Source organism: Bos indicus, chromosome 15 (genome assembly GCF_029378745.1).
Source record: "Bos indicus isolate NIAB-ARS_2022 breed Sahiwal x Tharparkar chromosome 15, NIAB-ARS_B.indTharparkar_mat_pri_1.0, whole genome shotgun sequence".
NCBI classification, from domain to species: domain Eukaryota; kingdom Metazoa; phylum Chordata; class Mammalia; order Artiodactyla; family Bovidae; genus Bos; species Bos indicus.
Window position 1 is genome coordinate 23,072,518 of NC_091774.1, and position 14,743 is coordinate 23,087,260.

Here is a 14,743-nt window from a genome sequence, read left to right on the forward strand (position 1 = left end):
GGAGGAGAGCCTCGTGGGCGAGGGGAGGAGGAGTGGGAAGCAGGTGAGGACAGCAGGGCTGCTGTGAGCGGAAGGCCTTGACCTCACATTCAAGCTTCCTAACCTCAGAGCCAATGGTCTGAGTGACCAGGAAGAGAAGATGCCAAGGACATCATTGTCACTCCTCGGGGATGCTGGTGCTATATATTTAATCCATTCTATGAGATTCACTGAGTCCTACTCTGTGACAAGTACCAGGCTAGGTGGTGAGCAAGGCATCACTGCCCCCGTGGACCATACAGTTTAGTGGTGCAGACAGGCCATTAAGAAGCAAACACATTAATTGCAAACTATGATATATGTCAGCAGAAGCAGATTTACCCAAAGCTAATGGAGTTTACCCTTCAAGGGCTCTACCTTGCACGTGGGCCTAGCTGTTTTGAATTTGTGATTTTGTGACCTTCTTCTTTTTAAAATTATTTATTTCCCTGCGTTGGGTCTTAGTTGCAGCATGCAGGATCTAGTTCCCTGACCAGGGATCAAACCCGAGCCCCCTGCATTGGGAGTGTGGAGTCTCAGCTGCTGGACCGACAGGGAAGTCCCTGTAACCTTCTTCTTAGAGTCAGCCTTCAGCAGGGCATGAGCTTCAGGTCCCATAGAACCTGGAGGTACCTGGCGCTCTGGATGGAGACCCAGGAGGCAGGAAGGGAGCCTGCTCAGATGGGCATGTCACCAAGAATCTCAGCGCAGGCTGCTCTCACAGGCTGGCCTATGTCGCATTTTACTTTATATCCGGCACCTGTGACATCACATGCCTCCCTCTTCTTCCTGTGGCTGTGCTTCGGCTGCAGGATGCTCTTCTCTGTTCCTCTAAGACTTTTCTCAGCTCAAGGCCTTTCACAAGCTTCCACCTAGAAGTCTTTCCCTCAATTCCTTGCATTGAAGGCTCCTTCTTGATTTTGTTTCAGGTCTCTAGGTTAAACATCCCACTGTCAGTGGTGATGGGAGGTGCTCCACAGCCTTGCTAATATTTGGAATCCTCATACTTTGATGTTTTGCAAATTCGGTGTGAAGCAGTATCTCATTGTTTGAAGGAATATTTCCTTTATGGAACAGTTATAGTGTGGCCCTTTTGGCTTTCTCTTTGCTCATTTCTCTATTTGGTTGCTTGCCATTTTCTTATTGGTTTGTAGGAGTTCTTTACAATACTGGGGACTGAACATTTTTGGTTATATGTATTATATTGCTCCTCAGAATATGGGCTTGTCATTTACCTTTCTTTGTGGTGTGTTTTGTTAAGCATGCATTTTTCATTTTAACATAGTCACATTTATGGGGCTTCCCTGGTGGCTCAGCGGTAAAGAATCTGCCTGCAATGCAGGAGATGTGGGTTCAATCCCGGGTTGGGAAGATCCCCTAAAGGAGGAAATGGTAACCCACTCTAGTATTCTTGCCTGGAGAATCCCATGGACAGAGGAGCCTGGTGGGCTAACATCCATGGGGTCGCAAAGAGTTGGAGATGACTGTGCGACTGTGCATGCATACAGTTTTATAATCTTTTATGGGCAGTTTTTTTTTTTTTTTTTTGAGTCTTTTAAAAAGAACCTTCTCCTTTCATGAAGTATTAAAAAGATATCCTTCTTTTAAGTATTAAAAAGATATATTTTCTTCTGAAGTTGGCAAGATTTATACGTCACCTTTGGGTCTTTAATTTACCAGAGATCTATTTTTTGTGGCTAGAGGAGATAAGAATAGAATGTTTCCCCCATGTAGCTAATCAGTTACATCAAAAGCATTCCATCTCCATGGATCTGTAATGCCAGTGATGAGTGTGGGGTGGGGTATTTAGATGGAAGGATACGAAAGCCCTCTTTGATAAGGGAACTTTGAGCTTAGCAGAGAGAAAAACAAACACAGAAGCCCTGGGGTGAGACACCCTAAGTGTGGGAGCAATGGCCAGGAGTCAGTGTTGTGGTCAAGAGGCTGGAATGGCATGCTCACTGCAGGCCAGGTCATGAAGGAACTTGAAGGTCACAGTAAAGGCTTCAGATTTTGGCAGCTGCTGGAGGGCTTTAAGCAGGGAATGACGTGGTCAGATTTACGTCTTGTGATGACCATGTTGACCGCTGCATGAAGATAACGCTGTCATGGGGCTAGATATTAGTTAAGAAGCAAGAGATCATGGCAGTAGGAACAGGGAGGGTGGGAATTCAAATTCAGGGTGTATCTTGAAGGTTGAGTGAAGAGAAGCTGCTGGTGGATTGGATGTGGGGTGTGAGAGAAAGAGGACTAAGACCTCGTCGCTATTCTTGGCACCCTCGTCTTCTGAAACTCCTAACTGAATGCTTGCTAGATCCTCTTGGTCCATCTTAGCTAATCTGTATACCTTTCATCTCTTTGTGCTCCGGCTGCATTCTTGGTAAATTCTAAGGTGCCTTCTTTCAAATACGAATTCTGGCTCTGACTGTGACTAGTGTGGAAATTTTTGTGACTGCTGAATTCTAAATTTGATGACTATATTTTTCATTTCCAAGGTGAAAAAAATTCATATCTACCTGTTTTGGTTTCATAATTTTTTTTGTTGTCTTTGAAGTAGACATTGAGGTAAAAAGGTATCTATGGGAGATAAGACTGTGGGAGCTTAAGAATAGAATATTTTCCCATGTCAATAAACAGTTACATCAAAAGCATTCCATCTCCACGGATCTGTAATGCCAGTGATGAGTGTGGGGTGGAGGCTGATCCCCCACAGATGGGCTTCCCAGGAATGAAGTTGATGTCCTGCGGGAATCCTGGGGAACTGTCCCACGTGCTTCCTGGGTACCAGCCCTCCACCTTCACTCCCTCATCACGCTTGGAGAGGGGGGCTGGTTCTTCCCCAACCATGAATCCACACCACTAAGGTGCTAAGTCATTGAGCTGCAACTGTTACGCCTGGACGAGTCTCAGTCACAAGGCATTGGGTTGGTATTTCTTCCCACCAGGAACACTGAGCCTGGATTCTGTCACATTGTACTGCTCTTACGTCCCAGCCAATGATTAAGTTACTTCCAATTAATATTCAGGGTTGATCTCCTTTAGGATTGACTGGTTTGATCTCCTTGCAGTCCAAGGGACTCTCAAGAGTCTTCTCTAGCACCACAATTTGAAAGCAACAATTCTTCAGCGTTCGGCTTCTTCATGGCCCAACTCTGACATCCATACATGACTATGGGAAAAAACATAGCTTTGACTCTTTGGACCTTTGTCGGCAAAGTTATGTCTCTGCTAAGGAGCCAGCGTCTTTGAATTTCATAGCTGCCGTCACTGTCCGCAGTGATTTTGGAGCCCGAGAAAAGAAATCTGGGACTGCTTCCACTTTTCCCTTCTATTTGCCATGCAGGCTTCTCTAGTCCTCAGCTCTAGTGTTGCCAGTCTGAGAGTCAGGGTCCCTCTCCCACAGCCTCAGGCCTCGCTGTGCTGGACTTCCCTGTGCTGCCCTAAGAGCAAAAGACTCAAGACCTGCTCCTCTCTGTGCGTCACCTGGTGGGTGTGGCCCCAGCAGCCAGCGCCTGGGCTCCTTCGTCCTTGCCTTCATTTGCCCGGTGGACATTACACTTTCATTTATCTCTCAAATTTCCTCAACATACTTCCATAAGTCTATTATGCTGCTCCCTAAAATGGACTTCATTCAGATGGGGTCACGTGTAGATTATTGATGTGTTTGCCTCTTATTCTTAGCATTCGATTTATACATGTGTTTCATAGTTTTTGATATGCAGGCTCATTTGGAATTGGAAGCTTTGGGATTTTTTTTTTCTTTTTCTTCCTATGTGTCCAGCCCTACCAGTTTCAAGCTGGTAGGTTGGTTCCTACCAGCTTGAAAACCAGTTGGTTCCTTACTGCCCCCTGAAGCTCTGGTCTGGGAACAGGCCTTATGCTGCAGGCTGGTGGTTGAGGTGGGATGGCACGGTAGGCTCTCTTGGTTCCCGGAAGAAAGGCTTGGTCCTCCAGCTTGCTGGGCCCACAGCTTCCTAGGAAGCTGTCACCCTGGGCTGCACTGGGCCGCAGGTTTTTCAGCTTCCTTTCTGGATTACGGGTGACCCCACCCAAAGTTGACTAAGCAGCGGAGCACTGTAAGTCCTTCTTTTGCTGCTGTTTTTAGAGTTGAGCCCCTGACGCTGCCAGCTTCCAGACCTAAAACCCAGGAGCCGAGAGCTTCAGCTGTGTTCACTTCTCATCCCAAGAGATTTAGTATAAGTTTTTTCAGTCCAACTGGGTCTTTTGGTTTTTCCCTTTTTATATTTTGCGATGTGTCTGGGGCAGCACGGTGCAGCAGAGCTGGATTCGGTGTGCTATCCTGACCCAGTAGGTAGTCTTAGTCCACCGTGGCCGTGCTCTAAGGAATGGCTCTGAAAACCTCAGTGGGATGGCTTCTCCCCAGCAGCCACGCCCACTGAGGGCATGTGGTGATGACAGGCAGATAGCCACTCAGAGGGCAGGGGGGTGCAGGGGACAGTCAAGTCATTTTTTCCTTCCTGTGTACTCAGAGGCCATGAGACCAACCCTCTGCACAGTACACGTGGCCCCTCTACACTGCCTCCAGAGACAGTCAAGGTCAGCTGGGTTAGCTCCCTGCCCAGAACCACCTGCATTTGCACAGCTTTGTCTTCAGGGAGGGAGCCCTTCTGGTATCGAGCATCTAAGTTTCTCCTGTAGCTCTCGGCCAGAAGTTTCATCTGCAGCACCGAGTAGGTGAGCCCCTTCCCATCTCCCCTCAGCTGTCTGGGGGCAGCAGTAGACTTTTCTTTCCCTGGCTCCCTCATTCAACCTCCTCTGCTGTGCCCAGCATGTTTTGTTTTTCACTCTGCAGGAACTCGGGATTATCACACAGACTTTGTAAAACACGGGCTTGTCCTGACCAAGGAGGAGAGACAGACCATTTAGCTCCTGAGAAGGTGGTGCCTACTGACATCTCTTAAAGAGGAAGATGGGGAATGGGTTTCCTCACATCTGGTGGCACTGGTGGTAAAGAACCCACCTGCCAGTGCAGGAGATGTAAGAGACACAGGTCCGATCCCTGGGTTGGGAAAGAGCCCCTGGAGGAGGAAACGGCAACCCACTCCAGTGTTCTTGCCTGAAGAGTCCCATGGACAGAGGAGCCTGGTGGGCTACAGTTCATAGGGTCACAAAGAGACATGACTGAAGCGACTTAGCACACATACAAGCATGGCCCCTGGGAGGCAGCTAAGATATGGTTTCTCCAGTGGTCATGTATGGATGTGAGAGTCGGACTATAAAGAAAGCCGAGGATTGATGCTTTTGAACTGTGGTGTTGGAGAAGACTCTTGAGAGTCCCTTGGACTGCAAGGAGACCCAACCAGTCCCTCCTAAAGGAAATCAGTCCTGAATATTCATTGGAAGGACTGATACTGAAGCTGAAACTCCAATACTTTGGCCACCTGATGCAAAGAATTGACTCGTTTGAAAAGACCCTGATGCTGGGAAAGATTGAAGGCCAGAGGAGAAGGGGACGACAGAGGATGAGATGGTTGGATGGCATCACTGACTCAATGGACGTGAGTTTGAGTAAAGTCCCAGAGTTGGTGATGGACAGGGAGGCCTGGCATGCTGCAGTCCATGGGGTCTCAAAGAGTCGGTCCGACATGACTGAGCGACTGAACTGAACTGAATTGAAAGGTATGTTTCACAAGGAAGTATCTCCCTCTAGTGGCTACCAGGTGTATCTCATGATGCTTTCTTCACTGTTTGGTCCATGAAGATTCCCTTACAAGGTTAAGAAGATCCACTGATCTGTGGGTGGGAAAGCTGTAGACTGCAAAGACCCCATCTGACTTTCTGACTAAAATGAACTGATTTTGCAGTGGTGACTGGTGAGAGAGAGAGACAGAGAGGGAGAAAGAGAGAAAGAAAGAGGGAGGGAGGGGATGTGGGAGAGACGAACAGAGAGACAGAGAGAGAGAGAGTGAACTTGGCTTCAGTTTCTGGGTTTCTCATAATTTCCTGAAGCCAAACTTTGCAAAATGTTATATGCCTTGGTGGCCCAGACAGAGACCTGGATTTGATCCCTGAGGGTCGGGAAGATCCTCTGGAGAAGGGAGTGGCTACCCACTCCAGTATTCTTGCCTGGAGAATCCCATGGACAGAGGAGCCTGGCGGGCCACAGTCCGTGGGGCTGCAGAGAGTTAGACATGACTGAGTGACTAACACTACTCTCATACATACGCTAAAATGGATATTATCCCCAGAAACTCCAGAACAGCTGTTCCTCTTTTACGTGGCTTCCTTATTAATTGGCTCCTTTGATGATTTTCTCTGTTGGTCTCTACTTGCTAAGTGGTTTAGTTGAGTCCCTTTAGTTGCAGTGAACAGACTCCTTTATACCAGTTGAAGGGAAGTTGGAGAAAATGTTAAAAGGACAGGGGAGCATCAGAGGAGAAACGATGTCCACAGAGCCTGCTTTTTGGACCTAAGGTCATACCAGGGCAGAATTTCCCGGGATTTTGCCCTGTCTAGTTCTCCCCGATAAGGTGACTTGTCTCCTCTCCATTTTCTGCTTGCTTGAATTTGTCCTTGCCTTTTCTCTACATCCTAGCTTCTGCTTATTCATAATTTTGGTTTACTCCAAGCTCGTTGTGGTCCCACTGGCATCTCTCCCATCCCTCCACTTTGTGAAATTCCAGCCTCAGCGCTTACTACCAACTGACTTATTTCCTTGGCATTTTCTAGTTCTGTTTCTTGAGACAGAAGTCTAATTGATGCCACCACCTTTTTAGGGGATACTAAAAAGGGGGTACATCAAAAATCTCTGACCAGCCAGTGAATTGGCCACTTGGGGCTCTGCTTCCCGTTGCAATCATCTGGGCAGAGGAGGGTGTGATACAAAATAGAAGTGCCTGAGAATGTCTTTGCAGAAGGGCCCAAGGCCAGGCAGTTTCTTCCAGAAGGGCATGTGGGCATGCCACACTGCAGGGCTCTCCCATCGGGAAGCTTGTCCCCTCTTGGTGGGATTCATCTACTCCATTTGTCCTGTTGTGTGTCCCATCCTCTCTGTGTGGTCAGTGTTGAGGAGCACAAAGAATAGCCTGTGTGATCCTAAGGTGGAAATAACCAGGACTTTCCTTGTGAGCAGATTAATTGGCTGATGAGGGACCGTGTCACACTGGGGCAGAGGAGACAGGCAGTGGGGCTGGCAGTCAGCTGCTAATTGATAGAGCAAGTTTGTTTGCATTTCAAAACAGGCACCTCTTTCTCAAGATCCTTCACTGACATCCTTCAGAAAACTGCTGTAGAGACCAAACAAACCCGTGAGGACCACGGGGTGAAAGGAGCTCTCAGGATTTAAGCAGAGTCTTCGGAGCTGGTTTTGGGGGGGGGGGACGTTAAGTCCACTATCTCCCCAGACTGCTGGCATTCTGCTTACAGTCACCTTTCCTTTGCTACCAACATTTTCGTGAATTTCAACATTTGTTGATTTTGTAAGTGGCGAGCAGTGGACCTGCTTCATTTGATAACAAGGAGCCGTGTGTCCGGCACTGGCCCCGCTGTCTGCGCTGCCTGCGGGGGCCACGCTGAGTACCACATGCATCTCAGCCAGCCGGGCCTCTACAGCATCCTCGCAATGATCTCACGTGGCGATGCAACAGGGGTCCTGCCCGTTCAGCGGACACAAGTGCATGGATTTGCCATATAGAAAATACTGGGGGGCGGGGAGTGGGAGCAGATAAGCAGTTATTGAACATTTTCTATATGCTAGGTGCTCTGCTGTTTCATATACATTGTTCATATTTTTGCATCAAATCTGTTGTATCTGTGATGAGCCTCGTTTTACAGCTAAGGAAACTGGGCTGAGGGGTTCCACCAGGGCTGCTGCAAGCCGTGTATTTTCATCGCTCCAAGAGATGCTCTGCCCTTTGTAACTGAAGCGGCATGGTGGTTACAGGCGGGGCCAGTGTCACTCGCTCAAGCCTCACGATGAGGCAGGGGTAGAGCTGGGATTCAAACCCAGGCCTGAATGACTCCACAGCTCATGCCCCTTCTGCTGCACTAATCTCTTGGAAAGCCCATAGGACTGTGTGCTAAGTCATCTCTGTCGTGTCAGACTGTTTGGGCTATGGACTGTATGGACTGTAGCCTGCCAAGGCTCCTCTGTCCAGGGCATTCCCCAGGCAAGAATACTGGAGTGGGTTGCCATGCTGTCCTCCAGGGGATCTTCCCGACCCAGGATCCAACGCAAGTCTCTTGTGTCTCCTGCATTGGCAGGCAGGTTCTTTACCACTAGCGCCACCTGGGAAGCCCTCCACCCGCGCCCCTCCCCGCCCCACCTCCCCATAGGAATAAGCAACTGAGTTTAGTTTTATCCCCTCCTTAGAAAGTTTCATTCACATATTCTGAAATTAACTGCAGGAAATATAGAATTTTATCCAAGATTACAGCAACCCCTCAGAAAGAAAAATGAGCATGTACTTACTATGTATTACTTACGTCCCAGGTGTTGGGGTGTTAAGACCCAAATCCCCACTGGAGGCTGTGCTGGACTGGACTGTGAGCCGAATGATATGCCTCCAGGATATGACAATGGAGAAGGCAATGGCACCCCACTCCAGTACTCTTGCCTGGAAAATCCCATGGGTGGAGGAGCCTGGTAGGCTGCAGTCCATGGGGTCGCTAGGAGTATGACAAAGTCAACCTGAAAAATCGGATTTAGTTCCAAGTTGGAGGTTCTCTACCCACAGATAGGTGGTTTTAACTGGTCTGGCATCGACTCAGCGTCTCAGTTCTCTAAAGCTCCCTGAGTGATTCTACGGCAAGCCAAAGTTAAGGAGCGCTGATCTAGTCCAGCCCTTTAACACAGAGTAGGTCGGCAAAGGAGCCCAGGGGCCAGTGACTTGCTCAAGACCACTCACTGGGGAGTGTTGCTACTGAGTGTGTGCTGGTTCCTACTGGATCCTCTGCGTGCTGGGAAGGGACAGGGAAGGGATGGGTCACCTGTTAGAAGAGACAGGCCATTGTAGTGCAGGGGAGGGGCATTTAGTCCTGCCCAGTACCTGCTCTTACGGAGAAGGCAATGGCATCCCACTCCAGTACTCTTGCCTGGAAAATCCCATGGACAGAGGAATCTGGTAGGCTGCAGTCCTTGGGGTTGCGAAGAGTCGGACACGACTGAGCGACTTCACTTTCGCTTCTCACTTTCATGCATTGGAGAAGGAAATGGCAACCCACTCCAGTGTTCTTGCCTGGAGAATCCCAGGGACGGGGGAGCCTGGTGGGCTGCCGTTTATGGGGCCACACAGAGTTGGACACGACTGAAGTGACTTAGCAGCAGCAGTACCTGCTCTTAACCATCGCATCATATGAAATTGATCCTTAGAGGACATGATCACTATTGTGAGCTGGAATCAGGTGAGACTCATATCAGGAAACAGCGTGCTGTTATTAGTTAGGATGAAATGAAAAGCCATTGTAAGAAAAACCCCCAAGAACACAGTGGCTTAAAGAACATCGTAGTTTATTTCTCTCTCATTCAACAGGCTACGGTGAATAGATAAGTGCGTTTATTCCACCAGGGCAGTCAGGAAGCCAGCACCATCCCCAGAGCATTAGGACTGCTGCCTAAGCTGGCTTGCAGGCACTTCTGGGTTCCAGAAAGAAGCATGTGGGATGTGTCTTTTTTTTTTGACCACACCACATGGCCTGTGGAATCCCCTAGTTCCCTGACCAGGGATTGAACCCGTGTCCCCTGAGTTGGAAGCTTGGAGTCTCAGCCACTGGACTGCCAGGGAAGTCTGCACATGGATGTATTTTAAGTGACACACATCACTTTTGCTCATTTTTCCAATGGTGAGAATTTAGTCCCCTGGAAGCAAGGGGCATTGGGTAAAGTATTCCTTTCCTGTAGCCAGTGTCCAACTACAGTTCTAGTCCTCTAATAAAAGGAGAAAGATTTTAGTGACCAGGGAGTGTCTCCACAGTAGCCCTCAAGGGAATTTATTCCCGGCATCTTCCTTCAATCACTCTTCCATTCAAGAAGCGTTTTTGGCACTTTCTATGAGTGGGGCACGCATGTGAGAGGGAGCACGGAGCAGGGGAAGCTCGGTTGGATGTTTTAAGTCTAAGAACATTCCCTAGAGGCAGCAGTGTTTGGACTGAGTTTTGAGGATGAGTAAGAACTGCAAAGAAGAATATGCCATGCAGAAGACACAGCTGTACCAAGGCCTGGAAGTGGATGGAAATGAGTGGGAGAAGGGAAGGTTTGAATGCAGCAGAGTGGCTGGAGGTGGGCTAGAGAGAACTTTGCAAAGCCAGACCATGTGGACTCCCACTTGATGAGGCCAAAGAGCACAAAGTAACCTTATCTTCTTTCTTTCTTTCTTTCTTTCTTCCTTTCTTTGTCTTCCTCTTTCCCTCCCTCCCTCCCTCCCTCCCTCTCTCACCCTCTCTCTCTCCCTTCCTTTTGTTGACTGAAATAAAAACGCTCAGTGAGTTTCAAGTTTATGTAGGGACTCACTGAGGCCTAGGGCTGGGGAGATGGGGCTTCCCTGATGGATCGACAAGGAAACTACCTGCAATGTCAGAAACCCAGGTTCGATCCCTGGGTGGGGAAGATCCCCTGAAGGAGAGAATGGCAACTCACTCCAGTATTCTGGCCTGGAGAATGCCATGGACAGAGGAGCCTGGCGGGCTATACAGTCCATGGGGCCGCAAAGAGTTGGACATGACTAACACTTTCAGTTCACTTTTTTGCTTTCACAGATGGGGAGACAGACTCTGAGGAGCTGCTCCAGACAGGATGGGGCTGAGAAGGTCAGCAGATACGTGATTTTGGAGAAGGGTTACATGCTGTCAAGCATACATCTTGGTAGAAGGTTACTGTTGGTCACCAGGCACAGGTATCTCAGTAACTAATTTTAGTGTTTTTCTAAGTGTGGGAAGATGCAAGAATCCGGATTCATGAAATTTCCTTCTGAAACTGTCTCACTATCTGAGGGCCTGTTCTGCTTGTTTTCTCAGGGCATAGAGTACCTCATTCCTGATCTTTGCCCTGAATTCCTTTCTGGGTGTATTGTAGGTAGAACTGGATGGTGGGCAACACGTGTTGTTTTATCCTTTCTATTCTCCCTTCTTCCCTTCTTCTTCTTTTTTTTTTTTTTTAACATATTTTGTATTGGGGTATAGCTGATTTACAATGTTATGATAGTTTCAGGTGAGCAGCAAAGGGACTCAGCCATACATATACTGATGGATGTACATGTATCCATTCTCCCCCAAACTCCACTCCCATCCAGCCTGCCATGTAACACTGAGCAGAGTTCCATGTGCTAAGGTCCTTGCTGGTTATCCATTTTAAACATAGCAGTGTGTACATGTCCAATATTCATTACAGCACAGTTTACAATAGCCAAGACACGGAAGCAACCTAAATGTCTGTAGGCAGAGGAATGGATGAAGAAGGTGGTACATGTGTATACAACGGATTATTACTCAACCATTAAAAGGAATGAAATAGTGCCATTTGCAGCAACATGGATAGCCCTAGAGACTGTCATACTGAGTGAAGTAAGTTGACAGAGAAGGGGAAATATCATCTGACATCCCTTGTATGTGGAATCTGAAAAGAAATGTTACAAATGAACTTACAAAACAGAAGGAGACTTACAGGCATAGAGAACAAACTTATGGTTGCCAGGGCGGAGGATGAGAGGAAGGGAGAGTTAGGGAGTTTGGGATGGACATGGACACACTTTCTTCCTTTTTACAGTACATCTCCTGCATTTACTTATCTTATAACTGGAAATTTGGAAGTTTCTACTTTTTGGCCATCTTCACCCATTCCAGCCCCCTCCTCCTATAACTTCAGGCAACCATCAAACTGTTCTCTGTGTCTATGACTTATTTTGTGTGCCTGTGTGTCCATTTATTTATTTATTTTTAGATTCCACATATAAGTGAGATCACACAGTATTTGTCTTTCTCTTTGTAGTGATGTATGGATGTGAGAGTTGGACCATAAAGAAAGCTGAGCACCAAAGAATTGATGCTTTTGAACTGTGGTGTTGGAGAAGACTCTTGAGAATCCCTTGGACTGCCAGGAGATCAAACCAGTCAGTCCTAAAGGAAATCAGTCCTGAATATTCATTGGAAGGACTGATGCTGAAGCTGAAACTCCAATACTTTGGCCACCTGATGTGGAGAAATGATTCACTGGAAAAGACCCTGATGCTGGGAAAGATTGAAGGCAGCAGGAGAAGGGGGTGGCAGAGGATGAGATGGTTGGATGGCATCACTGACTCAACAGACAGCAGTTTGAGCAAACTCTGGGAGTTGGTGATGGACAGAGAGTCCGGGCATGTTGCAGTCCAAGGGGTCGCAAAGAGTTGGACACCACTGAATGACTGAACTGAACTGATGTGACTTTATTTCAACTTGCCTGGTGGCTCAGTGGTAAAGAATCCACCTGCTAATGAAGGAGACGTGGGTTGGATCCCTGAGTTGGGAAGATCCCCTGGAGTAGAAAATGGCAACCCACTCCAGTATTCTTGCCTGGAGAATTTCATGAACAGAGGAGCCTGGTGGGCTACAGTCCACAGGGTCACAAAGAGTCTGACTTGACTGAAGCGACTAAAGAACAACATGTGACTATTTCATGAAACATAATGCCCTCAAGTTTTATCCATATTGTCACCAATTGCAGGAGTTACTTCTTTTATGGCTGAATAATATTCTATTATATATATATATATATATATATATATGTAAATAAGTCACGTCAGTCGTGTTCGACTCTGTGCAATCCCATAGACAGCAGCCCACCAGGTTCCCCTGTCACTGAGATTCTCCAGGCAAGAACACTGGAGTGGGTTGCCATTTCCTTCTCCATATATAGGCATATATATAAATAAATTTTCCTTATCTGTCAATGCTGCTGCTGCTGCTGCTGCTAAGTCGCTTCAGTCATGTCCGACTCTGTGTGACCCCATAGACGGAAGCCCACCAGGCTCCACCATCCCTGGGATTCTCCAGGCAAGAGCACTGGAGTGGGTTGCCATTGCCTTCTCCAATGCATGAAAGAGAAAAGTGAAAGTGAAGTCGCTCAGTCGTGTCAGACTCCTTGTGACCCCATGGACTGCAGCCCACCAGGCTCCTCCATCCATGGATTTTCCAGGCAAGAGTACTGGAGTGGGATGCCATCGCTCTGTCAATGGACACAGTTTATTTCCATATCTTAGATATTGTACGTAATGCTGCAATGAACATAGAGGCACAGATGTCTTTCTGAAGCAGTGTTTTGTTTTCTCTGTATGTATCTCCAAAAGTGGGATTGCTGGATCATACAGTAGTTCTAGAACCTCTATCAGTTCAGTTTAGTTCAGTCGCTCAGTTGTGTCCGACTCTTTGTGACCCCATGGACTACATCATGCCAGGCTTCCCTGTCCATCACCAACTCCCAGAGCTTGCTCAAACTCATGTCCATTCAGTCAGTGATGCCATCCAACCATTTCATCCCCTGTTGTCCCCTTCTCCTCCTGCTTTCAATCTTTCCCAGCATGAGGGTCCTTTGGCCAAAGTATTGGAGTTTCAGCTTCAGCATCTGTCCTTCCAATGAACATTCAGGACTGATCTTTAGGATTGACTAGTTGGATTTCCTTGCAGTCCAAGGGACTCTCAAGAGTCGTCTCCAATGCCACAGTTTAAAAGCATCAGTTCTTTGGTGCTCAAATTTCTTTATGGTCTAACTCTCACATCCATACATGACTACTGGAAAAACCACAGTTTTGACTATTTGGCCCTTTGTTGGCAAAGTAATATCTCTGCTTTTTAATATGCTGTCTAGATTTGCCATAGCTTTTCTTCCAAGGAGCAAGCGTCTTTTAATTTTAACAGAACCTCCATACTGTTTTCCATAACGACTGCACCAATTTACATTCCCCTCAACAGTACACCAGTTTCCCTTTTCGCCACATCCTTACAGCACATGTTTCCTGTCTTTTTGCTAATAGTCATTCTAATAGGTATGAAATGATAAGTCGTCATGGTTTTGATTTGCATTTCCCTGGTGATTTGCAAATTTTCAATTGATAATTTTGAGGAGGAAATTCACTGGTATATACATGAGGGAGGGAACTTTGGGGGGATCTGAACTTTAACTTTCAGGAGACTATAAAGAAGCTGAGCTGAGCTTCTGAAACACCCTCCCTCAAATCTGAGGTTATTTTAAGAATCAGCCAGGTGTTGGGAAACGTACTGTGGTCTGACATAAGATGGCCTTGCCCCAGCCTATCTGGATTACAGGGTGGCAGGGAGTGGTGTGCCCTGGAAGGGATGGGGTGTGAAAGGGGACTGTCCAGGGCAAAGAGTGGTTTTGGGAGGAGGCCTTAGATTGGGGTAAGGCAGCATCTCCTGGACTCAGACTCCAGAGTGGAGGTGCCTGGCATGTTTCTGGTGGTGGATGGGAGGTGAAAACACTGGCCCTGTGAAGTTGGGTGGGCGGGAGGGAGATGGGAGGCAGGTAGATAAGGCGCCTTACCTATGTCCTGCTGTACTTCCAGGCCTCTGGGAGAGTCGTGATGAACGTAGCTGGTCTGCGGCGCGCTGTGCGGTGGACCCCAGGGTAAGGATTGGGAAGCAGGGTTCTGAGCCAGGCCCTTTCCCAGAGGCCAGTGGAGTGGCGCCCCGGTGGAGGCCTGCTGTTCCCGCAGATCCACGAGCTCCCGGGGCGCCCTAGGGGCGCTGGACTTCGAGGCGGAGCTGTGAATGCACTGACAGG

The 14,743-nt window shown here is 47.8% G+C and overlaps 1 long non-coding RNA gene across 1 annotated transcript in view; it reads left to right on the forward strand.

The window, feature by feature from the left end:
• LOC109569972 (uncharacterized) overlaps positions 1 to 14,743 on the forward strand; it is a 197,881-nt gene that overhangs the window by 46,687 nt on the left and 136,451 nt on the right. The window contains exon 3 of the long non-coding RNA XR_011570821.1: positions 14,526 to 14,742. This is a non-coding gene — a long non-coding RNA (uncharacterized lncRNA). The remainder of the gene's footprint in view (positions 1 to 14,525; position 14,743) is intronic.